This window comes from Procambarus clarkii, chromosome 43 (assembly GCF_040958095.1).
Source record: "Procambarus clarkii isolate CNS0578487 chromosome 43, FALCON_Pclarkii_2.0, whole genome shotgun sequence".
In the NCBI taxonomy this organism is placed as follows: Eukaryota; Metazoa; Arthropoda; class Malacostraca; order Decapoda; family Cambaridae; genus Procambarus; species Procambarus clarkii.
In genome coordinates this window covers 18,748,354-18,775,991 of record NC_091192.1, presented here as the reverse complement: position 1 = coordinate 18,775,991, position 27,638 = coordinate 18,748,354, and the positions used below count along the sequence as shown (strand labels likewise).

Below are 27,638 nucleotides of genomic sequence, written 5' to 3'. Positions count from 1 at the left end.
GGGTCCAAGACTTACCTCTCGCTGGGTTCAATATGAACCTCAATCACAGTCCCAGGCAGGATCAGTGTTACCATGTATACTACTGTATAGGACTTAAGCAACACGTCACATGTGCACACGCGTAAACAATAAACGAATAGTTGTTTCATGTTGGGCTTCAGGCGCATCACCCTCTGGAGGGTTATTAAGGCCACCACCAGTGCCTGGATGACCAACCAGCCAGTATACCACAGTGCCTGGCTGACCAACCAGCCAGTATACCACAGTGCCTGGCTGACCAACCACCCAGTATACCACAGTGCCTGGCTGACCAACCAGCCAGTATACCACAGTGCCAGGCTGACCAACCAGCCAGTATACCACAGTGCCTGGCTGACCAACCACCCAGTATACCACAGTGCCTGGCTGACCAACCACCCAGTATACCACAGTGCCTGGCTGACCAACCAGCCAGTATACCACAGTGCCAGGCTGACCAACCAGCCAGTATACCACAGTGCCTGGCTGACCAACCAGCCAGTATACCACAGTGCCAGGCTGACCAACCAGCCAGTATACCACAGTGCCAGGCTGACCAACCAGCCAGTATACCACAGTGCCAGGCTGACCAACCAGCCAGTATACCACAGTGCCAGGCTGACCAACCTGCCAGTATACCACAGTGCCAGGCTGACCAACCAGCCAGTATACCACAGTGCCTGGCTGACCAACCAGCCAGTATACCACAGTGCCTGGCTGACCAACCAGCCAGTATACCACAGTGCCTGGCTGACCAACCAGCCAGTATACCACAGTGCCTGGCTGACCAACCAGCCAGTATACCACAGTGCCAGGCTGACCAACCAGCCAGTATACCACAGTGCCAGGCTGACCAACCAGCCAGTATACCACAGTGCCAGGCTGACCAACCAGCCAGTATACCACAGTGCCAGGCTGACCAACCAGCCAGTATACCACAGTACCAGGCTGACCAACCAGCCAGTATACTGGCTAACATAGTTCAAGACTAAACTCTGTATACTCACGATAAATACGGGTATACTCCTCAGTATCTTACCCAACCACTTGGCTTGGACGGTAGAGCAACGGTCTTCCTTCATGCAGGTCGGCGTTCAATTCCCGACCGTCCAAGTGATTGGGCACCATTCCCCTCCCTCGTCCCATCCCTAATCCTTAACCAGACCCCTTCCAAGTGCTATATAGTCGTAATGACAGTGCTTTCCCGACACACAGTCTCGCTCCTGTGCCAGGTAAGTCCAGTACGGGCTCACCATAGCCCGTGCTACTTGGAACTTGTTCCGAGTGGCTGAATCTATAGCAACAACAAGGTGCTCTTCCCTGATAATTCCTTCCCCAGTATCTTAAAGTTGATTTCAAGTCTGAGAAGTAAATCTAAGTCAGTGGGTTTAATGCATTGCTTTTATTGGCAGGTAAGTTGTCAGTGTGCCAGTTCTAACCAGCTGATCAGAATTACATTTCACCTTTTGTAAATGCACATTAATGACACTATGTAAAAGACACACCGAGCACTTTATGTAGGGCATACGTAAATCTGTGTATCTATGTATTTACGTATGTAGGTTAGCTTAGCATTTTAAAAGCACCGAATCACCTTCTGTGGTTGATTGTTCAATAAACCCCTGAACTATATGTTTAACACATCTCTAACCCTGTCCATGGAGGACAGAAGAAAATGTATATATGCTGGTTAGCATTGTAAATGTGTGGCCACGTCTGTGGTAGAAATTAAAAAGAATAAACAGGAATATTGACAATTTTATCCATTAACCCTCCCCCCCCCCCCCACCCCCCTCACGTCGTTATAGTAATGTTTTCTTTCTTGAGAGTGTTGTGACCTAGACCTCCAGAGCTTCTCAAGGACAGTACCCCACACACTGCCTCCCACCTGTATATGCCCGCCTACAACACTCATCTTTATATAAGCGGCACACGTCAGTACACGACAGCCTCACAGCTATGATACCCAGCAAAAGGGGGGGGGGAAGTAAGGGGGCGTCCGAGGGGGCGGGGGAAGTAAGGGGGCGTCCGAGGGGGCGGGGGAAGTAAGGGGGCGTCCGAGGGGGCGTCCGAGGGGGCGGGGGAAGTAAGGGGGGTAACGTCCAGCCCAATACAACCTGGCTACTGGTAGGCTCTCCTCGGTTATACAGAAATAGCTGGGATGTTAACCACGTGGCTGAACAACCAGTTGCTGGGGTGTTAACCACGTGGCTGAACAACCAGTTGCTGGGGTGTTAACCACGTGGCTGAACAACCAGTTGCTGGGGTGTTAACCACGTGGCTGAACAACCAGTTGCTGGGGTATTAACCACGTGGCTGAACAACCAGTTGCTGGGGTGTTAACCACGTGGCTGAACAACCAGTTGCTGGGGTGTTAACCACGTGGCTGAACAACCAGTTGCTGGGGTGTTAACCACGTGGCTGAACAACCAGTTGCTGGGGTGTTAACCACGTGGCTGAACAACCAGTTGCTGGGGTGTTAACCACGTGGCTGAACAAGCAGCTGCAAGTTATCGCGAACAATCCAAGTGGGTGGTTATGCAGGAAGAACAATTAAGCGGCGGCGAGAAGCCACTCGGGTAATGTTTACATGCGATCCTCTGTGTGTGTACTGGCCTAGTTGATCTTACGGGGGTTGAGCTTGGGCTCTCTGGTCCCGCCTCTCAGCTGGTGTACAGATGCCCGAGGTAAAGACCACGAGACCGTCCTGCAGAAGGGCTTCCTTCACCTCATTGAGTAACACGTGGTCAAGGTCCCACCCAGAATGAACCATTTGTCAGTTACTTTGACTTAATTAATGAAGCCATTTGTGTGGCAAGACTGGCTGTACCTGCCCCTCGGCCAGTCCTGGGCGAGGGGCTGGTGACACCTGTTTCATGCCAGGTATTACACTTTGTGAACTACTCAACATTACAAAATTGCCGCCTGACGTCATCTACTTTGTTTTCTACTTTTCTCATCCATAAATACAGATGTGAAAATTATATATCTGGTAATTTTGCACTAAACGTTTGGTCTTTAAGCACAGGTAAGCATCCTATAATACTTTAATGTATCAATCCGTCAAGATGTTGTACAACGTGTTATAACATTTATTCGAGGGTCGGGGAATGCAGTGTACACACATGTACATTCATGTGTGTGAATGCAGTGATCCACACATGTACATTCATGTGTGTGAATGCAGTGATCCACACATGCAGTACAACCCGGTTGGTGCGGCTCTTGTATGAACACTGCATGTGGTAATGTGGTGGAGATTGATGCTGGTGGTTGGCCTGTGTCTCGTCAGTGTCCAGAGTGGGGGGACTATATTGACCACCTTGTATACATGCACAAATATTGTATACATGCTTTATATATACAAGAACCATGTGTTCTTGTTCCCTTCTAATTAATATTTTCCAGTTGGCTGTCACACTGGCTTAGGGGTTTCCCAGTTGGCTGTCACACTGGCTTAGGGGTTTCCCAGTTGGCTGTCACACTGGCTTAGGGGTTTCCCAGTTGGCTGTCACACTGGCTTAGGGGTTTCCCAGTTGGCTGTCACACTGGCTTAGGGGTTTCCCAGTTGGCTGTCACACTGGCTTAGGGGTTTCCCAGTTGGCTGTCACACTGGCTTAGGGGTTTCCCAGTTGGCTGTCACACTGGCTTAGGGGTTTCCCAGTTGGCTGTCACACTGGCTTAGGGGTTTCCCAGTTGGCTGTCACACTGGCTTAGGGGTTTCCCAGTTGGCTGTCACACTGGCTTAGGGGTTTCCCAGTTGGCTGTCACACTGGCTTAGGGGTTTCCCAGTTGGCTGTCACACTGGCTTAGGGGTTTCCCAGTTGGCTGTCACACTGGCTTAGGGGTTTCCCAGTTGGCTGTCACACTGGCTTAGGGGTTTCCCAGTTGGCTGTCACACTGGCTTAGGGGTTTCCCAGTTGGCTGTCACACTGGCTTAGGGGTTTCCCAGTTGGCTGTCACACTGGCTTAGGGGTTTCCCTGTTGGCTGTCACACTGGCTTAGGGGTTTCCCAGTTGGCTGTCACACTGGCTTAGGGGTTTCCCAGTTGGCTGTCACACTGGCTTAGGGGTTTTCCCAGTTGGCTGTCACACTGGCTTAGGGGTTTTCCAGGTTGGCTGTCACACTGGCTTAGGGTTTTTCCAGGTTGGCTGTCACACTGGCTTAGGGTTTTTCCAGGTTGGCTGTCACACTGGCTTAGGGGTTTCCCAGTTGGCTGTCACACTGGCTTAGGGGTTTCCAGGTTGGCTGTCACACTGGCTTAGGGGTTTCCAGGTTGGCTGTCACACTGGCTTAGGGGTTTCCAGGTTGGCTGTCACACTGGCTTAGGGGTTTCCAGATTGGCTGTCACACTGGCTTAGGGGTTTCCAGATTGGCTGTCACACTGGCTTAGGGGTTTTCCATCATTAACTTTCCTTCCCTGTGCACTGTGACTAACAACCACATTGCTTGTTGCTGTAGTCCTACTGTACTGCCACCAGACGCCACCAGACGCCACCGCGTCCTCACGTGAAGTATTTTTGGCGGGATCGACCAAGCCGGTAAAAATGTAACGTATTAGTGTAAATTAAAGCACCTTAATATAGATGTTTACTATGCTTTACCTCTCTCTCCACTCACCCTCCCTCCCCCCATCCCGCCTTGGTCACCTCCTTGTAAGGAAGGCTCCAACACGCACCCAAACGTTTCCACTCCCATTACGCAAGTGGGTTCCTTCATAACTATATACATCACACGGCCACACACACAGAATGATCGACAGACATAAAGCAAGACACTCAAACACATGCTTACCCTCACGAGGGCATAACAGCATGTCTCCCACACAAGTAAACAAACCTCTCAACATGGTCTCAAAGGTCACCGGTCACGTGATAACCTCCCCACAACCCCAGGAACCTGTACACCTCTTAATTGACGGTCGAGAGGCGGGACCAAAGAGCCAGAGCTCAACCCCCGCAAACACAACTAGGTAAATTAAGCAATTAGGTAAGTACACACAGGAGTAAGTACAGGAGTCATTGCTGTAAACAACCGATAGCTAGAAAGGCGAGATCCAAGAGTCAATGCTCGATCCTGCAAGCACATATAGGTGAGTACACACTATCCACTACGGCGGGAAAACAAACAAAATCTGAAAGTGTCCAAAACCGGTTGGGAAAAAAACCAGCAGGTTGACGTTAAGTGAAGGTGGTTGCCAAGGTACACACCACACCGCGCATGGGTCATGAACACGTGTACACACCCACGTGTACACCCGCCCCTCATGTACGCAGGTAACCTCCCCCCCCCCCCTCCGCCAAACTCGGACCAGGCACTAGTAGGTCAGCAGACGTGGACACTAGCAACAACAACATGTACATGAATGTGAAGGCAGCAGGTGAAAGTAACAGTGAAATAAACAGTCTAGCAAAAGGGAACCAGCACAAGGTGAACCACAGACTGAGGTACACCAGAGTGTACCGGGCTGTGAGGTACACCAGACAGTGTACCGGGCCTCAACACGGGCTGTGAGGTACCACCAGACAGTGTACCGGGCCTCAACACGGGCTGTGAGGTACACCAGAGTGTACCGGGCTGTGAGGTACACCAGAGTGTACCGGGCTGTGAGGTACACCAGACAGTGTACCGGGCCTCAACACGGGCCGTGAGGTACCACCAGACAGTGTACCGGGCCTCAACACGGGCCGTGAGGTACCGGAGCCCCGCCCGGTCAAGACAATGAGAATATCATATTACATATGAGAATATGATAATATAATGATTCTCATAATATTCTCATAGTCAAGACAAAAGGTTAGCATATAACAATTTCTTAATAATCCCACATTTGAATGTCAAGGATTTCAAGAGAAATAGCAGCACAATATTACTTCTAAATGGCCAGACATTGAGAGAGAGCCATGCCAGGCCGCCCACCACCACCACCACCACCACGCCAGGCCGCCCACCACCACCACCACCACCCCAGGCCGCCCACCACCACCACCACCACCCCAGGCCGCCCACCACCACCCCAGGCCGCCCACCACCACCCCAGGCCGCCCCACCACCACCACCACCACGCCAGGCCGCCCACCACCACCCCAGGCCGACCACCACCACCACGCCAGGCCGCCCACCACCACCACGCCAGGCCGCCCACCACCACCCCAGGCCGCCCACCACCACCACCACGCCAGGCCGCCCACCACCACCCCAGGCCGCCCACCACCACCACCACGCCAGGCCGCCCACCACCGCCCCAGGCCGCCCACCACCACCACCACGCCAGGCCGCCCACCACCACCCCAGGCCGCCCACCACCACCACCACGCCAGGCCGCCCACCACCACCCCAGGCCGCCCACCACCACCACCACGCCAGGCCGCCCACCACCACCACCACCACCCCAGGCCGCCCACCACCACCACCACGCCAGGCCGCCCACCACCACCATCACTGTGCCTGGCGACCTTGTCACTATTCTTACACCTTCACCAACCAACTGCAGAATACTTATCAAAGTATAGCAGTCATAAATAAAACAACACACACAGCTGGCAGCAATATATATACCCACAATGAGGCATGCGCGGAATATGAACTTTCAAGTAACAGCTAACAATTTAACCTAATGGTCAAATGACGCGCGTGCGCGCACACAAACTATTTCATAAAAGGCTCTTGAAAAAATTGGAGCAACAGGCAGCAACAACAGGTAAGGTGCCCCAGTGGATAAGGGAGTATCTACGCAACAGGAAACGGCCAGTAACTGAGGGGGGGAGACATTAGTGGCATGATGTCACCAGCGGAGTGCCACAGAGCTTTGTACTTGGACCCATCCTCTAATATATGTATACGATCTTCCAGAAAAAATTAACTTGGTATTCTAAATGTTTGGTGGTGAAGCAAAAATTATGGGAAGACTCAAAACACAGGAAGACAGACAGACCACAAAACAAGGACAAACTTGGGGAACGGTCTAGAAAATGTCTACCAACTTTTACCTCAAGTAAGTGTAAAGTAATGAAGATAGGTGTAGGGACCAGGAGGCCAGTTACATGGTACCCTTTGGGAGATGAAATTCTTCAAGAATCAGAGTGAGAAAGACCTGGGGGTTGATATCACGTCCAGACCTGTCCCCTGAGGCCCACATCAAGATATCATCAGCGGTGTATGCCAGGTTGGCCAACATAAGAACTGACTTTAGAAACTTGTGTAAGGAATCCTTCCGAACCTTGTATACCACATGTCAGACCAATGCTGGAGTATGCAGCTCCAGCGTGAAGTCCATATCCGGTCAAGCACAAGACTAAATTTGATTTATTCAAAGGTATGCCACCAGACTAGTACCCGAGCTGAGAGGTATGAGCTACGAGGAGACACTACGGGAACTAAACCTCACGTCGCTGGAAGAGACAGGAGTTAAGGAAGACATGTTGCCACATTTTGTTGGAATCTGGAAATGAACGAGCAGATGTGCTGAATGTCCAGGGTCTGAAGGAAGCCATGTTGAATACTTCCTTCCCAAAGAACTTTTCACAGTTCAAGAGGCATCATCAGCCACCACCACCACCGTGACACGGTAAGAGAATAATACCATAAACTGTTCACTGGTTCCAGGCAGTTGCAGCCGGGAACGTCACTCGTTACGGACGAAAAGGAGGTGGGTTGAGGGAAACGATCAGTAATAACTAGTAATGGTCATGATACATGTACAGTGTGTCGAGAGGGAAACAGCCAAGCAGTAGAGGTGCAGGACGAGAGGACGGAGTCTGGACCACTGGCTCCAGACTCTCCTACTGAGACACGTTAAAAATGTGTACAGAAATAAATCCTACACCGAGTTACCAAAACACTGCCAAATGTAGATTTGATAACTGTCTTTAGTATACTTTGTCCTTCTTCCCCTCCTCCTTGCACCTGCAAGATAGCGTTAGTTCGTAAGATTTGTTTCTAAATTTTGCTTTTAAGATGTTAAGGCCTCATTTGACAGTGTTGTTGTCTTCCCCCCCCCCCCCTGAGAAAGCAGGGGGGGGAAGGAAGGGGGAGTAGAGAAAGCAGGGGGGGGAAGGAAGGGGGAGTAGAGAAAGCAGGGGGGGGGGAAGGAAGGGGGAGTAGAGAAAGCAGGGGGGGGGGAAGGAAGGGGGAGTAGAGAAAGCAGGGGGGGGGAAGGAAGGGGGAGTAGAGATAGCAGGGGGGGGGAAGGAAGGGGGAGTAGAGAAAGCAGGGGGGGGGAAGGAAGGGGGAGTAGAGAAAGCAGGGGGGGGGGAAGGAAGGGGGAGTAGAGATAGCAGGGGGGGGGAAGGAAGGGGGAGTAGAGAAAGCAGGGGGGGGAAGGAAGGGGGAGTAGAGAAAGCAGGGGGGGGAAGGAAGGGGGAGTAGAGAAAGCAGGGGGGGAAGGAAGGGGGAGTAGAGATAGCAGGGGGGGGGAAGGAAGGGGGAGTAGAGATAGCAGGGGGGGGAAGGAAGGGGGAGTAGAGAAAGCAGGGGGGGAAGGAAGGGGGAGTAGAGAAAGCAGGGGGGGGAAGGAAGGGGGAGTAGAGAAAGCAGGGGGGGAAGGAAGGGGGAGTAGAGAAAGCAGGGGGGGGGAGGAAGGGGGAGTAGAGAAAGCGGTGTTGTGGAAAATTCCACTCGTTAATATTATCATCATCTAAGGAATGAATTATTCCATATCATATTTATATATCAGAATCATATCAGATTCATTATCTGCATTATCAGATAATCATGATTCATTATGATTATCTTCAAATCGATCATATCTGCTGATTTAAGATTCATTTGTATCTACATTAGCAGCCTACATGACCATTTGGTCAATGACACTATTGAGCTCAGTCTCCATTACATTGTACATGTGATTGCCAGAATCTAGAAGCTTCCAGGTAATAAAAAATAATGCTGGAACCTAAGTTATAGCTTCCAGTGATATAATTTCAAAATGCTTAATAAAGACCAAAAGGTACTATTGAGTAACGCGGGTGGAGCAGAACCGTCGGGTAGCTGGCGGCCTCGTGTTTACATTCAGGAGTCTTGTGTGTAGGGCTGGAGACTTTTCCAGCAAGATATTTACACACAAACTGTTGATAATCTTCAGTGATAGCTCCCTAAATACTGGGAGAGTGACAACTGTAAAAAGGGAGGAATTCCTGGTACATATATACAAAACCAAGAGTAGTGGTGCACCAACTAGTGATCTGGAGGCGCCACCACCACCACCTCATCTACCAAGTGAGACGCAGCAACACGCACTCATATCTGAGCAAGCAACTAGAATCATTTACAGCAACCATGTGACATCAAATCAACAACATCAAGCTGCCATATCATCATCAAAACACAGTCTGGTCTCAGCAAGAGGAACATCAGGCTACTGTCAGATACGTTCTAATTCTCAATTCAGGATAAGTTATTAATTCTTTTAGAGTATAGATTGGCAATTAACATGCTTTATAACATTAATACATCTATATATATATATAAATTCAGAGTTGTTAGGCAGCGAGGCAGCGCCTCGTCATCAGTAAGTTCTGACCTACTCATGCAGTAACTGAGCTTATATTCCTGAATATTTATATCTTGTGTATATAATTCTTTACTATAACTTATCATACATTTAATTGCCTTACCATTATCTTAAATTATCAAGTTAGTTTATTTAATTGCATATAATTATTTTTGTATGCAAATTTACATATACGTTGTGTAATTATTCCTCGTGTGCAACAACAAAGATATTCCTAGGACTAGGCTAGAGAGAGTAATTCAGATCCTAGATCATGATCCTTACCAGTGCTTGCAGTCAGAGCCGTTTTATCATATCCAGGTTTAAATTACATGTTAAATGTGTGGGTGGACCTGATCAACCAGGCTGTGATTCATACGTCAGGCTGCGATCAGCCGCGTCAAATAGCCTGGTTGATCAGTCCGAGGAGGAGCGACCGGGCCGCGGAAACACTTCAAGGTAAGGTACCCGCAGGGATATTGTGTTCTGCAGTTCATGAGCCAGATGAGCCTTAAGGACCCTACCTGCCCCACAGCCCATTACCAGTATCAAGGTCACAGAGGAGTGGACTTAACAGTCCAGCACAGAAACCTTGCATGCAGCTAAGACCTTAATTATCTTGTACTTATTAACAAATTCAATAATTATTTAATTTTCAATTCATGATTCAAGTAAGCACATTTTTGTCCTGTGTAATTCTGTTCATGCCTCCAATCCCGGTATATTCCCCCACATGGGTGAGGGGGGGGAGGGAGAAAGGGGGTGATGGGGGGGGGGGGGGGGGCAGGAGGAGGTAGATGGAAGAGCGGAGTCAGCAAGAGCGGGGCAGAGTGCACAAAATGCACTAAGTGAGGTGTAAAAGTGAAGGGAGGTGGAGGGGCCCGGGATGTAAACATGCCGAGCCAAAACAACAAAATGTGTGGCGACCCAGACTGTCAGGCTGCCAGGCGCCAGCGCACTCATGACAAGTGCCCCCCCCCCCCACCCTAGGTGGGGGCGATGCCCCCTGTACCTCCACAACACGCCCATTAACACCACCGTGAGGCACAGGTGCTCCCAGGCGTCTTCTCCCAATCTGTCATTCCGTAAATAACGCAACAGTTTTGCCTAAGCTGACAAGTAGGAGCCCAAGCAACCCACCTTAACCATCAGTGTCGACGCACACAAGACCTTAATAATACGGTGCCTTAAATTGAATTAATACGCCGCATCTTTACCAGATTGGTCCATTCCGTAAATAATGGGATGTATTATGGGAGAGGCGGCGACCCGGAGGTGTTGAAGCGCCACCCACACTTTCACCGGCCGCCACCCGCGGCGCCACTGTCTACAACCACGCCGTTATTATTAACGTACTTGTGCCTTAACTTAATATTACATTGCTACACACCTGTTATTGCAACACAGCTCCGTGACCACATGAGGCTAACCATAACTTGAGAATACTTATTGCCTGTATGCATTAGAAATATTGCTGCAAGGAAGGTGGATGAATTCAAGAGGCACTTGGATAGGTTCTTGCAAGAAGTGCCGGACCAACCAGGCTGTAGTGGATATGTGGGCCTGCCGGCCGCTCCAAGCAACAGCCTGTTGGACCAAGTTATCAACAGTCGAGCCTGGCCTCAGACCAGGCGCGGGGAGTAGAATTAAATTTTAAATTTTGCCCCGAGGGGCGAGTTGATTGGGCAGCGCCACTCATCCTGCGAGTGGACCGAGCCATGGCAGCATGTACAACACTCCCCAATAGGAAGAAAGCCCGCTGGGTTGTTCATCGAGAGTAGAACAACTAAAACCCTCTCCAGGTATGTACTTCCAAGTTTGTGTTCTAGCTCCTTGCTTCCGCCTTTCCGTCTATCAGTACATTTTGTTTTATAATAACCAGTCATCCAATTTTTTTATTTTTTTAACATATGAGAGTATAGAAACATACGACTTTACTCTGATTCCTGTTAGCCGATTGAGAGCTTTCCAATCCCATAAGTCAAGGTAAACCTTACATGCAAGTTCACCATGGGAAACGACCCGTCAATCAGTTTACAACCACGTACCCAATTACTGCTGGATGAACAGAGGCGAACACTTTAGGATAGACATCTAGTCAATCCTCCCTGGCCAGGATCCGAACCCAGGACCAAAGTGCTAGTGAAGCGTGGGGGCGAGAGTTACCACCTCGCCACCAGGGACTACTTCAGCAACTATTGGTGGAGTGTGCAACAATTAACTGTTGCACAAAATAACGGGTTTTGTACTTTCATATTGTAGAAGGTCGAGGAAAACAAAGCAACAACTAAACTTAAACGTCGCAATGCCTAGTACATAAACACATACATACATACACAGAACATACATACAACATACATTTATTAAATTTTGCCAAAAACGGCGAATATTAGGCCTACCGTTGATAATTTTGGTTAGATTGTAGAGTTAGTTAAACGTTATATTGTCTGTTAAATACAATAATATAAATGTGTACTTTTGTGGGTACAACGGTCGATTCTTGGACGATTGTTGTAAGAACTATCATTTCCGGAAGATGGGTTGAAATACAAAGCGAGGGTGATTACCAGGGTTGTTAAGACGAGGAGTTGAGCCACAGACGACCACACCAGCCAGGTGGTCGCGGTGTGGAGGGTGTGGAGGGCGTGTCATCCAGTGTGGTCTCCCCATCATAATACAATAATAATAAATCCTTCAGTGTGTCGGGAAGCAGGAGGCCAGAGTGTACGAGTACACCTTAGTCTCTTATCGTGCCCCCCCCCCACCAAGAGTCTAATTACTAACCCCGCCCAGCATACAACCTTCTATCTTGAGGTTATCTTGAGATGATTTCGGGGCTTTTAGTGTCCCCGCGGCCCGGTCCTCGACCAGGCCTCCACCCCCAGGAAGCAGCCCGTGACAGCTGGCTAACACCCAGGTACCTATTTTACAGCTAGGTAACCGGGGCATAGGGTGAAAGAAACTCTGCCCATTGTTTCTCGCCGGCGCCCGAGATCGAACCCGGGACCACAGGATCACAAGCCAGCGTGCTGTCCGCTCGGCCGACCGGCTCCCAACCGGCACCTTACCGGCACCTTACAACAACTTGACAAACTCCTCAGTACCTACTTGCTGCTAGGTGAACAGATGCATTAGGTGAAATTAAATGTGCCCAACCACTTCTGTTCCGCCCTTATGATGAGAGAGTTGTTATAGGTACTCCCACTTTCCACTGCCAATGTTACTTGCACAGACATACATTACATTAGACAGTCAGTTAAAGAGGCAGGGTCCAAGAGCTAATGGATCGATCCAACAGGTAGAAATAATGAGTACAAATAGTTAGTAGGTACTTTCGTACAGCAGTCGGTGATAGTTATGAAGGCAATTAGAAAGCCAAACACAAACTGGTTGAGAGAACCCTTGGAGTGGACCACCAAGAGTGGCACTGCTACACACACATCACAGTTGCACTTGACAACACTGCAGAACAACACCTGCAACACCTGGTGAAGTGTGGCAAGAGGCACATCGTACACAACACTTGTGTACGATGTCCACGTTTAATGTCAAGGGCCATACAGAAGATACCAGCTGCCCCAACACCCGCCCCAACCAGCACCAAGCTCAACACCGTCTAACACACACCATGTAGAGGGCAGTGCCAGGATGACCACGGCCTCCCTCATGCCCTCTTGTGCCTCACCATACCCCGGGGCACCCAACAATCACGCCCCAACACACGGGCCTGGCGGCTGAGTGCACGCCACTCCAGATTCGTAATCCGAAGGTTCCGGGTTCGCTCACCGGCGGAGGCGGAAACAAGTGAGCAGAGTTTCTTTCATCTTGATGCACCTAGAAGTAAATAGGTACCTGGGAGTTAGACAGCCGCTACGGGCTGCTTCCTGGGGGTGTGTAAGAAAAAAGAGGCCTGGTCGAGGACCGGGCCGCGGGGACGCTAAGCCCCGAAATCTCAAGATAACTCGGGCCTCCCCCGCTACCACGTGGGCCAGGGGACCACCACGTGGGCCAGGGGACCACCACCCGAGCCAGGGACCACCACCCGAGCCAGGGGACCACCACCCGAGCCAGGGGACCACCACCCGAGCCAGGGGACCACCACCCGAGCCAGGGGACCACCACCCGAGCCAGGGGACCACCACCCGAGCCAGGGACCACCACGTGGCCCCCACAGTAGACAAGTTAACCTGCAGGAGAGAACACACGCTCACAGCGATAGTTGTCTCAGACACGAGGCCCTTCACAACCCATCAGCGGCTACACAACAAAGTGAGCGGGCGCGCGCGCCTTCCCAGAGTAGGCAGCCACACTTGCCTCCAGCCTCAGCCACCTTCCCAAGATCGTCCAGCGATGTGTGTAGTGTATGAATGTATCGTACTAGTCGGGGTCGGCCCCAGTGCCATCGTTAAATAAATATCTGCATCTATAGCGACCCTTACAATTTTCATGATCTGAAATCAGGGATGAGTTTTCTTAGAGATACGCGTTTCATTGCTTTGAAATATTACATTTCTGACAATGGGGGAGAGATGCAGGAGGGGAGAAAGGGGGAGGTGGGTAGGAGGGGAGAAGAGTGGAGGGGGGAAATGTTGCAGGTGAGGGAGGGAATTATCAGGGGTAAGCGCCAAGCCATTACCACTATAATGGCAGTACTGCATAATAAATTAACTAAACCTTCATCAGGGGGCCACACTGTGTACACACCCGGGGGCCATCATCAGGGGCCACACTGTGTACACACCCGGGGGCCATCATCAGGGGCCACACTGTGTACACACCCGGGGGCCATCATCAGGGGCCACACTGTGTACACACCCGGGGGCCATCATCAGGGGCCACACTGTGTACACACCCGGGGGCCATCATCAGGGGCCACACTGTGTACACACCCGGGGGCCATCATCAGGGGCCACACTGTGTACACACCCGGGGGCCATCATCAGGGGCCACACTGTGTACACACCCGGGGGCCATCATCAGGGGCCACACTGTGTACACACCCGGGGGCCATCATCAGTGGCCACACTGTGTACACACCCGGGGGCCATCATCAGGGGCCACACTGTGTACACACCCGGGGGCCATCATCAGGGGCCACACTGTGTACACACCCGGGGGCCATCATCAGGGGCCACACTGTGTACACACCCGGGGGCCATCATCAGGGGCCACACTGTGTACACACCCGGGGGCCATCATCAGGGGCCACACTGTGTACACACCCGGGGGCCATCATCAGGGGCCACACTGTGTACACACCCGGGGGCCATCATCAGGGGCCACACTAACACTAGGAGGCTCGGCCAACCACCTCAACTTCCTTGTTGTGACAGAGGCACCACCACTCGCGTGCCATTGTACCGAGTGACACACTTGGCACTGGACAGTCTACACTAACAATGCCCCTCAGCCTCGCCCCAGTGCTTCCTCGTCCCCCTCATATATATATATACACCTCCTGCATCCCAAGTTATCTCCGCAAGTAATAAATGGTTGGCTAACTAGGGGGGGTAGACGAGTAGATAAGTAGGGGGTAGACGAATGGATTACTATAGAAATAGTGTGGATAACTAGCGGAATAGACTGGATAAATAGGAGTCGGGATAACTGTTGGCAGATGAATAATTAACCGCCGCCCTCCACGGTAAAAGAAAAAATAATTATTGAAATAATTATTGTAATAATTGTTTACCATATAATACTTGGTAATCCTGACATTTGGTCTCTCATACCTGGACCTTACCTTTAATGTGTTTCAGGAGTTGTGCTCACCCCTCCCCCCCCCCCCGGTCAGGTGGTGGTGGTGGTGGTGGTTTAGATTCAGCCACTAAACAAAAGTTGCAAGTACTACGGGCTATGGTGATCCCGTCGTGAACTCGCCTGGCACAGGAGCGGGGCTGTAACCGGAGCTCAGGTGTGAATCAGTCAGATGTGCACAAACGTACCCACGTCTAACCTATCTTTGAGGCAAAACACTTCATTTTGTGACAATTTGGTCCAAGATCTTGATCAAATGTGCCAACATCAACACAAGTTACATTTTTGCCTCAAAACATTGTTACTAAATATAATCTTGCCGTACAAATTCTGGTATTCATTAACGCCGACAGAGGATGGGTTCCGAAAAAGATAAATCTTTCTTTAAAATTGAATGTCTTTAAATCTTTCGAAAAACTCATTCCTTAAACTATGCAAATCTCGCTGCAGTTCCTTGTGTATCATCATAAAACTTGGGTAAGTCTTCAAGGAATTTCAAAGTTGACAAGTGTAAAAAGATTATGGTAAATTGTTTGTCGAAAAGTTGGAGTTTGATCTGGAAGGCGGGAACCACGTCACAAGCCCACCCCTTTACTGCGGCTTTGGCTCGTAATGTTGAGGTAATTCAAGTGTTCCATAATAGTCACCATTACAGAAGTCTATCAAGGTCTGTAACAATTATCTCCCGGTTCATGCACCTTATTACATTCCTGGGGAAACATTTCCGCAGGCAGTTTACTCTAACACTTCAATACATTTTCAAAGTTTAACCATCGAACACCAGAGTGACACAGCATCCCTGGAATATCTCATTAAAAATAATAATAAATAAACAGTTGAACTGACTGTGTTTAAGATATCACTTCTAATAAAGTTCACGATCTTCACGACGATATCTATGACATCTTCCAGTATTAAATATTTTACTGCACAACACACGTGAATACTGTTATAGAACTTGTCAACTTAATAGATGGCGTTCACAGCCAGTTGTGTTCCTCTTAGCACCCACACGAGCCTTTCTTCCCGTCATGTCACCGTAAGTCAAGCACACCTGCTTGAAGGGGTTCTCAGAGTTGTTCTACTACCCAAGCCTGACTTGTGAGGGTGTGGACCAACACACTGTTGCTTGAGGCGGCCCGCATACCCACCACAGCCTGGTTGGTGCGGCACTTCTTGAAGAAAACTTATCTAGTTTTCTCTTTATGTCCACGGTTGTTCGGGCACCACCAGCCAGGAGAATGCTCGGGTGTATTAGGAGAACCTTCAAGTCCACAGATTCCACCACAATCTGGAGGCCGGTGACTAAGTGGACAGCACGCTGGACACGTAATCTTGTGGTTCGGGGTTCGATACCCGGCGCCGGAGAGAAAAAAATGGGCATAGTTTCTTTCACCCTGATGCCCCTGTTACCTAGCAGTAAATAGGTACCTGGGAGTTAGAGAGCTGTTACGGGGTGCTTCCTGGGGGGGGGGGGGAAGTTGGAAAGAAAAATTTTTTTAGTAGTTAGTAAAAGTTTATCGATTGACAGTTGAGAGGCGGGCCGAAAGAGCAGAGCTCAACCGCCGCAAGCACAACTAGATGAATACAATGCTCATACTATTCAAATAAACTCATGGGGCTCGGGTGAATCGTCATGACGATATCACCCGCTTCGTAGCCAGCCGCCTGCGGCAGAGAGGTCTTGTGGTGGACCGTGAGGTTCCTATACCGGATGGTGGGACCTTCTGCAAGCTGCATCATAGCTGGCACAGGTGACGAGGCCTTCATATTAGACACCCAGGTCTCAGCTGATAACTTCCCACTCTCCCGTCCACATCAGAGCAAGTGTGACAAGTACAGCACCCCAGAGATCCTTCAAAAGGTCAGGGAATACACCGGGAAGCACACAGCATCCGCCTCTTCAATAACCCTTAATTGGAGAGGAGGATGGTGCAGGGAGTGCGCGTGGTCTACAGGATATGGGTCTCACCAAGAGCGACCTTGAGATCTGCTCTGTGAAAGCCCTGACCTGGACATATTACATCTACAGAATATGGTCCAAGACCACTTCTAGGGGCAGACCACCTTAGTCTCAGGATCACCGTGCACAGGGTGCATAAGGGTTAATATAGTCTTGTTTAGGTGAACCGCAGCCAGGATAACTGGCAGCCAACTATCAAAGTCGTCATCTGGAGTTCCACTTCTGCAAATGGTGTCTCACAGGAGGGTGGATGACCTGGCCGGAGCCCACGAGTGGGTAAGGCGGCGGCCGGAGGGACCCCCGGGCGCATACATGACAACCCTCCCGCTCCGGCACCTTGCAAGGAGCTTCCGCTTTGAATTGTTTTCCATGCATGTTGCTGTCAAGCTACCAAACCTGCCACTTAGGCAGCTTCTTGTTTGGCCCTCAGCTTTAAATTATTTTTTAATATACTGTGCACCCCTCACTGCCGTGTCCCATAAAAGAAAAAACCCAATACAAAATAATTTTCAATTTACATGTTATCTTAACTCTTGTGGGTTGAGAATGCCATTTACCATTTATATATATATATATATTTTTAGTTTGTGTTGTTAGTGAAATGTGCGCGCTTAGGGTTACCTTCTTCCCATGTGGGAGGACTGCTGCCCTCAAGCTATATAAAAACCCTAAACCCCCCCCCCATCCTAAGTGGCAAGGGGAGTTAGGGGACAACAACAAATTCTGTTTAGATAGTACTTTTTGTAACTATTTGCATCATAGTACAAATATTGACGTACTAAGGAATTAGATAGTAGAACTTTGTACACTTTATAGAATCCGAAAAAAAATTAATCGAAAATACAACAAATATTGCTAGGCCTAATATGGCGCGCACGCGTACTATATTAGGCCTTAGATATCCTGTATTAGGCCTAGGAAGGTTAGTTTAGCTTACTACCTTTGCAAAAAATATAAATTCTTTTCAGATCTGTCCAAATTCAATATGTCCGACTTCTACTGCCTAATTGCGTTAACCGTCTGTACATGTACTATGGTGCTCATAGTCACTAACTACCCAAACAGGAGGATGGGCGGAAAATTAGGTTGTGTCGTCGCGCCACAAGTACTACAGTACTATGTACCGACTTCCGCCTTCAAGGCAGCAAAGATTTGTGAAATATAGGGAATGCGGAACATTTACGACACATTTCTGTGTGCGCCGTAAGCGTGTTCCAGTAATTTGGAAGCTTTATGGATAAAGCTTCCAAATTACTGGAACCGTCAGAAAGCTGTCAAAAATGTACTCTCTAGACAAGAGAGTCTACAGTCTCCGTGGTGTAGTGGTAAGACACCCGCCTGGCGTTCCGCGAGCGCTATGTCATGGGTTCGTATCCTGGCCGGGGAGGATTTACTGGGCGCAATTCCTTAACTGTAGCCTCTGTTTAACGCAACAGTAAAATGTGTACTTGGATGAAAAAACGATTCTTCGCGGCGGGGATCGTATTCCAGGGACCATAGGATTAAGGACTTGCCCGAAACGCTACGCGTACTAGTGGCTGTACAAGAATGTAACAACTCTTGTATATATCTCAAAAAAAAAAAAAAAGTAGAGAGGTGTCACATAATATACTGTATACATGGAAGATGTTAGACGACCTGGTCCCAAATGTCAGCAGCAAAAATACCAATATAGTGGCGCGAACACTATGGGAGACCTGCAGAAGAGCGCCAGTGAAGAGTAACGATGTCACCACAGGTACAATCACCTGGTACTGTAGGAACATCTGCCGTCCACAGCAAACATAGGAAATATTTCCGGAACAAACAGTAGACATAATTCACTTATCACACGTTAGTGTGTTAGTAATAACAATAACGTGATGGAGCAATGAGAAAATTCCTAATCACGGCTCCTATGGATTTTCTCAAAAAGTGGACTTGTTCGAGAAAAAAATTATATGTTCCAGCAGTAAGTGGCGCAGGAAGTGTTTATTATTATTATTATTATTATTATTATTATTATTATTATTATTATTATTATTACTATTATTTTTCTACCACAGACATGGCCACACATTTACCAAGTGCCTATTCCCCTTATCCACGACATTTATCTCCATATTGCCTACAAGTCTATACCCATTTAGGATGCCTATTTTACAACTTAACTAACCAAATTAGAACAGCAATTAAGCATTACTCTCTCTCCTGTCTCATTTTATTGTGATTTCTGTCTGGAATAACAGCCAAATATATTACCAATTCTATTGCTACAAATTATTGATTATAAATAACCAAAACAGTTGCTCCAGGTTAAAGGTTACTGTGGTGCAGGCGGGTCCAGGGAACAAGAAGCCTAGTGTGAGGCAACACACCAACAGGTCCAGAGACAATAGCCAGGCTGGCCGTGCCGCCGCCGCCGCCCTCACACAATGGCGGGAGGGCGGCCACCTCCGTCTCCCCCACCAACCTCTCCTACTGAAGCAAACTTGAAAAAATTATTTCAGGAATATTACCTCGGAAGGGAGACCAAGAGGGGAGTTTGTTATAAGTAAAATGAAGAGAGAGACAAAAGGATGAAAGAGGAATTAAAATAATGGCAATAAACAAACAAGTAGGTAAAGTAGGTGAGTGAGAGACAGAATGAGAGAGTGAATACTCTCACACTCCCCATATAATTTATTTTATATTTATTTTGTGAAATATATATATGCCTGAAAGGGTAAGATTCCAAACACGAATCTTTATTTCTTATGTTTTTCTTTACTGTCGAGAGAAGTTGAATAATTAACTCCAAAGTTCATTTTCACATTTAATATGGTCTGACGCCTAGGGATGCGTTTCGCCAGGCATTCCTTACATTTTCAAAGAAATTTATAATGCTTTAGCAAGAGCTTATATTCTCTTGGGGTGAGGTGATACAAGACCAAACAGAATGCCTTAAAAGACACCAACGTCGTCTATGCCTTCATATGCTCGGGCACTTGGGGACTGTAAGCCCCAAAGATCAAAATATATAGGCAAGACAACGTCTCTCTCTAGGCAATTACCAATACACAAGCAACAGGGCTCCATCAAGGAGCATTTAATCTCCTCACACAATCAGACCTTCACCAGAGACATCTTAACAAGCAACACTGAAATAATCGACAGGTATAATGACAACAGGAGACTCGACATCAGCGAGGCCCTACACATCAAAAAGTCAAGACCAGCCATCAACAACCAGTTAACACAATTACATTCTACCAGCTTCAAGACCCAGAACCAACAATGACAATAGAAGCAAGAACATAGGCTATTAATAATAGCCTATTTATTTCCATTATGTTTCATCCACTTGTTCATATCAATCACGTCCTGTACTTTAGTCATAAATAAGGAGGCTTTTAGGTAACTGTATACCGCCCATGTGAGGCCAGTTTTAGAGTACGACGCCCCATCGTGGAGCCCCCATGTAATAACACGCAAGGCATTTCGAAAAGGTGCAGAAGTTTGCAACAAGACTCGTCCTAGAATTGCGAGAGATGAGGTAGGAAGAGACTAAATGAACTAAGCCTGACGACGCTAGAAAGGAGGAGAAATCGAGGAGACATGATACAGAAGCATAAAATACTTAGGGGGGATTGGCAGGGTGGAAAAAAAAATGAGGAAATCGAATGGTTTACAATGAATACCAATAGAACAAGGGGGTACAAATAGAAGCTTGACTCAAATGTGTCAGATGATAAAGTTTTCTTTTAGCATAAGGTAGTGAGTAAATAGAATGTCCTAAACCAGTAGGTTGAAGAGGCAATCACAACTTTAAAAGCAGGTATGATAGAGAAATAAATCAGGAGTCATTGCATTAGACAACCGGTGGCTAGAAAAGCGGAGTCCAAGGGCTAGAGCTGGCTCCTGCAGGCACAAATAGGTGAGAACACCCAGACCCACCTGAATACACTTCGACACCCACGTTACTACATTCACAATACCTATCCCCATGTTTTTACACATCCGCCCTGCTTGCCTATTACAAATTTATCTCGTCTCTATTTACCTACTTTCCCCGAGCCCTGAATTCACATGCGCGCCCTGTTTCTAGGTACACAACAGTCCCCAAGCACGAGGAAGTAACCCACATATATCCCAGTATATCTTAGTGCAAGTATGGCGAGACAACCAAGCCAAGTTGGCAGAAATATAACAAACATTGTGTTTACGTGTGCTACATGCGCCCCTATCCCCCCCCCCCTACTACCCACCACCCGGCAACACAAGCCTATCACGCATTTGGCGCGCCTGGCCAGTACATTGAACCTGGGTAGGGGGGATTTAACGGGTATTGTGAAGAAGGCCGGCCCCTTCTTACAGCTCTTCCTCAAGCCATTGTACCATTCAGGTCACTGAGTAACCCGTCCTCCAAATAGCACGTCGCATTTTGACATACTTTACCCGAGGCCAAAAACTGTCGTACTGATGTAAAATCACAGGGGCCTCGTAGCCTGGTGGATAGCGCGCAGGACTAATTCTGTGGCGCGGGTTCCCGCACGAGGCAGAAACAAATGGGCAAAGTTTCTTTCACCCTGAATGCCCCTGTTACCTAGCAGTAAATAGGTACCTGGGAGTTAGTCAGCTGTCACGGGGTGCTTCCTGGGGTGTATGTGTGTGTTGTGGGGAAAAAAAGTAGTTGGTAAACAGTTGATTGACAGTTGAGAGGCGGGCCGAAAGAGCAGAGCTCAACCCCCGCAAACACAACTAGGTGAATACAGGGACCACTTGGAGACGAGAAATCAGCGGCTCACGCAATATTTTACATTTCAGATTTCGATTCAGATTACCAGCTATTCCACCAGATCATTTATGGCGTTGAACAGCTCAGTGCAGATGAGTATCTTTGATGGTGTAATGCTCAGGCTGAACAATCTTGTAGCCTGTGTTTCCTCTCGTGAACTGGAAGACTGAATTCTGGCATTCAGTAGTTTCAGTCAAGGCTGCAAACTCGTCAGACGGCTGACTCACTGAGGCGGCCATTTATTTATGGCCGCCTCAGTGAGCCGCCGGACGATATATTGAGGGTTTTATACCTTTCTTAATGGCAAACACGAACCATGTTTTCACATTTTTGTTTGTGTCCTTTTAAATGTGTGGTTTTGACGAGATGCCATTGTGGGCGTTTGTCTGATCCTGCATGTGACCAAGTTGGTGGTAAAGTTTTTACATATCTAGCCAGTATTCTAGAAACATTCCTGCTTTCATTTCTAGTCGTCCTGCTAACAAAAAGAGTCATATGGTTGTGGCTATTTCGTTATGGCTTTCCTGTCTGGGAATAATGGTTCATTTGCCTGGTTTATTTTATTCGTTAAGTTACCTGTTCTTACACACATGTCTAAGGAGAATGTTTCTGTTTAATTTTGCTGCGATATTTACTTATATTTAAAATGTTTCTGCATTCCTTTGGATGACCCTATAGGCAGGTTCTGTTTTCCGTCCTGATTGCTCATATTTACACCCCCCCCCCCCACCTCTATGGATAGTGTCAGCGGATTCCGAATTGGTGTCGTCTCCCTGGGTAGTTGTTAACGACACTTGCTTATTACGGTGTACCCGCCGCTCGTGGGGGACTCACGCGAGCGCACCCGCCGCTCGTGGGGGGACTCACGCGAGCGCACCCGCCGCTCGTGGGGGACTCACGCGAGCGCACCCGCCGCTCGTGGGGGACTCACCCACTGCCATATATGCAGGCAACATTCACTTGCCTGGTGGTCTCCTCGGGTCACACACAGCGCGGCCACCACCACCGTCAAGGCGTGCGCGTGTTTACTTACGATCCTGTTCACCTTTCCTCCATCCTTGACGGGTTTGTTGACACACAGTGAACAGTTCATGACCTCCGAAGCACCAAGAGGCTGATGATAACTACAACAACATTCGATTGGTTAGTTTCCATGCACGTAAACTGTTTAATAATTGTAAACAAAGTCGTCAAAGATTGAGAAAACATGCACAGGAGCGTAAGTAGATCCTGTATATGCTAGTTGAAGCCTTGCCCTGGTGGCTTTGGCGCTTGTAAACTGTTTACAAAATGCAGCTTTAGTGATGCTTGAGAAACTATGACAAGGTTTCCAAGGTGTAAACGTAAATGATTGATGAATACCACCCCACACCACCCCAAGATCAAGAGGAACACCACCCCAAGATCAAGAGGAACACCACCCCAAGATCAAGAGGAACACCACCCCAAGATCAAGAGGAACACCACCCCAAGATCAAGAGGAACACCACCAAGATCAAGAGGAACACCACCAAGATCAAGAGGAACACCACCAAGATCAAGAGGAACACCACCCCAAGATCAAGAGGAACACCACCCCAAGATCAAGAGGAACACCACCCCAAGATCAAGAGGAACACCACCCCAAGATCAAGAGGAACACCACCCCAAGATCAAGAGGAACACCACCCCAAGATCAAGAGGAACACCACCCCAAGATCAAGAGGAACACCACCCCAAGATCAAGAGGAACACCACCAAGATCAAGAGGAACACCACCAAGATCAAGAGGAACACCACCAAGATCAAGAGGAACACCACCCCACACCACCCCAAGATCAAGAGGAACACCACCCCAAGATCAAGAGGAACACCACCCCACACCACCCCAAGATCAAGAGGAACACCACCCCAAGATCAAGAGGAACACCACCCCACACCACCCAAAGATCAAGAGGAACACCACCCCACACCACCCCAAGATCAAGAGGAACACCACCCCACACCACCCCAAGATCAAGAGGAACACCCCCCCACACCACCCCAAGATCAAGAGGAACACCACCCCAAGATCAAGAGGAACACCACCCCAAGATCAAGAGGAACACCACCCCACACCACCCCAAGATCAAGAGGAACACCACCCCACACCACCCCAAGATCAAGAGGAACACCACCCCAAGATCAAGAGGAACACCACCCCACACCACCCCAAGATCAAGAGGAACACCACCCCAAGATCAAGAGGAACACCACCCCACACCACCCAAAGATCAAGAGGAACACCACCCCACACCACCCCAAGATCAAGAGGAACACCACCCCACACCACCCCAAGATCAAGAGGAACACCCCCCCACACCACCCCAAGATCAAGAGGAACACCACCCCAAGATCAAGAGGAACACCACCCCACACCACCCAAAGATCAAGAGGAACACCACCCCACACCACCCAAAGATCAAGAGGAACACCACCCCAAGATCAAGAGGAACACCACCCCACACCACCCCAAGATCAAGAGGAACACCCCCCCACACCACCCCAAGATCAAGAGGAACACCACCCCAAGATCAAGAGGAACACCACCCCACACCACCCAAAGATCAAGAGGAACACCACCCCACACCACCCAAAGATCAAGAGGAACACCACCCCAAGATCAAGAGGACCACCACCCCACACCACCCAAAGATCAAGAGGAACACCACCCCACACCACCCAAAGATCAAGAGGAACACCACCCAAAGATCAAGAGGAACACCACCCCACACCACCCAAAGATCAAGAGGAACACCACCCCACACCACCCCAAGATCAAGAGGAACACCACCCAAAGATCAAGAGGAACACCACCCCACACCACCCAAAGATCAAGAGGAACACCACCCCACACCACCCAAAGATCAAGAGGAACACCACCCAAAGATCAAGAGGAACACCACCCCACACCACCCAAAGATCAAGAGGAACACCACCCCACACCACCCCAAGATCAAGAGGAACACCACCCCACACCACCCCAAGATCAAGAGGAACACCACCCCACACCACCCCAAGATCAAGAGGAACACCACCCCACACCACCCCAAGATCAAGAGGAACACCACCCCACACCACCCCAAGATCAAGAGGAACACCACCCCACACCACCCCAAGATCAAGAGGAACACCACCCCACACCACCCCAAGATCAAGAGGAACACCACCCCAAGATCAAGAGGAACACCACCCGAAGATCAAGAGGAACACCACCCCAAGATCAAGAGGAACACCACCCCACACCACCCCAAGATCAAGAGGAACACCACCCGAAGATCAAGAGGAACACCACCCCAAGATCAAGAGGAACACCAAGGTACTCAAGGTTTAATACCTATTAAAATATATTGTAGGCTATATTTATATTAACACTTAAATATCCTGGCACTGCTTCTGTTACAAGGCTCACTGTATGAACTGGTGGTCAACACCGTCACCCGGTGCAGTTGACACCGGTCTACACGCGCCAGGTATGTGTAACTAAACAAAGTGCCAGGTGTGTGTGTGTAACTAAAAGCGCCAGGTGTGTGTGTGTGTAACTAAACAAAGCGCCAGGTGTGTGTGTGTGTGTGTGTGTAACTAAACAAAGCGCCAGGTGTGTGTGTGTGTGTGTAACTAAACAAAGCGCCAGGTGTGTGTGTGTATGTGTGTGTAACTAAACAAAGCGCCAGGTGTGTGTGTGTGTGTGTGTGTAACTAAACAAAGCGCCAGGTGTGTGTGTGTGTGTGTGTAACTAAACAAAGCGCCAGGTGTGTGTGTGTGTAACTAAACAAAGCGCCAGGTGTGTGTGTGTGTGTGTGTGTAACTAAACAAAGCGCCAGGTGTGTGTGTGTGTGTAACTAAACAAAGCGCCAGGTGTGTGTGTGTGTAACTAAACAAAGCGCCAGGTGTGTGTGTGTGTGTGTAACTAAACAAAGCGCCAGGTGTGTGTGTGTAACTAAACAAAGCGCCAGGTGTGTGTGTGTAACTAAACAAAGCGCCAGGTGTGTGTGTGTAACTAAACAAAGCGCCAGGTGTGTGTGTGTAACTAAACAAAGCGCCAGGTGTGTGTGTGTGTGTGTGTGTGTGTGTGTGTGTGTGTGTGTGTAACTAAACAAAGCGCCAGGTGTGTGTGTAACTAAACAAAGCGCCAGGTGTGTGTGTGTGTGTGTGTGTGTGTGTAACTAAACAAAGCGCCAGGTGTGTGTGTGTGTGTGTGTGTGTGTGTGTGTGTGTGTGTGTAACTAAAAGTGCCAGGTGTGTATGTGTGTGTGTGTGTGTGTGTGTGTGTGTGTGTGTGTGTGTGTGTAACTAAACAAAGCGCCAGGTGTGTGTGTAACTAAACAAAGCGCCAGGTGTGTGTGTGTGTGTGTGTAACTAAACAAAGCGCCAGGTGTGTGTGTGTGTAACTAAACAAAGCGCCAGGTGTGTGTGTGTGTGTGTGTAACTAAACAAAGCGCCAGGTGTGTGTGTGTGTGTGTGTAACTAAACAAAGCGCCAGGTGTGTGTGTGTGTGTGTGTAACTAAACAAAGCGCCAGGTGTGTGTGTGTGTGTGTGTAACTAAACAAAGCGCCAGGTGTGTGTGTGTGTGTGTGTAACTAAACAAAGCGCCAGGTGTGTGTGTGTGTGTGTGTAACTAAACAAAGCGCCAGGTGTGTGTGTGTGTGTGTGTGTGTGTAACTAAACAAAGCGCCAGGTGTGTGTGTGTGTAACTAAACAAAGCGCCAGGTGTGTGTGTGTGTAACTAAACAAAGCGCCAGGTGTGTGTGTGTGTGTGTGTGTGTGTGTGTGTGTGTGTGTGTGTGTGTGTGTGTGTGTGTGTGTGTGTAACTAAAAGCGCCAGGTGTGTGTGTGTAACTAAAAGTGCCAGGTGTGTGTGTGTGTGTGTGTGTAACTAAAAGCGCCAGGTGTGTGTGTGTAACTAAACAAAGCGCCAGGTGTGTGTGTGTGTGTAACTAAACAAAGCGCCAGGTGTGTGTGTGTGTAACTAAACAAAGCGCCAGGTGTGTGTGTGTGTGTGTGTGTAACTAAACAAAGCGCCAGGTGTGTGTAACTAAACAAAGCGCCAGGTGTGTGTGTGTAACTAAACAAAGCGCCAGGTGTGTGTGTGTGTGTGTAACTAAACAAAGCGCCAGGTGTGTGTGTAACTAAACAAAGCGCCAGGTGTGTGTGTGTGTGTGTGTGTGTGTGTGTGTGTAACTAAACAAAGCGCCAGGTGTGTGTGTGTGTGTGTGTAACTAAAAGTGCCAGGTGTGTGTGTGTGTGTGTGTGTGTGTGTGTGTGTGTGTGTGTGTGTGTGTGTGTAACTAAACAAAGCGCCAGGTGTGTGTGTAACTAAAAGTGCCAGGTGTGTGTGTGTGTGTAACTAAACAAAGCGCCAGGTGTGTGTGTGTGTGTAACTAAAAGTGCCAGGTGTGTGTGTGTGTGTAACTAAAAGTGCCAGGTGTGTGTGTGTGTAACTAAAAGTGCCAGGTGTGTGTGTGTGTGTGTGTGTGTGTGTGTGTGTGTGTGTAACTAAAAGTGCCAGGTGTGTGTGTGTGTGTGTGTGTGTGTGTGTGTGTGTGTGTGTGTGTGTGTAACTAAACAAAGCGCCAGGTGTGTGTGTGTGTGTGTAACTAAAAGTGCCAGGTGTGTGTGTGTGTAACTAAAAGTG

The 27,638-nt window shown here is 48.8% G+C and overlaps 1 protein-coding gene across 2 annotated transcripts in view; it reads right to left on the bottom strand.

Annotated features, from left to right (window-relative positions):
- Positions 1–27,638, bottom strand: part of LOC123755771 (uncharacterized) — a gene marked incomplete at its 3' end in the record, with an annotated part of 249,077 nt that overhangs the window by 145,466 nt on the left and 75,973 nt on the right.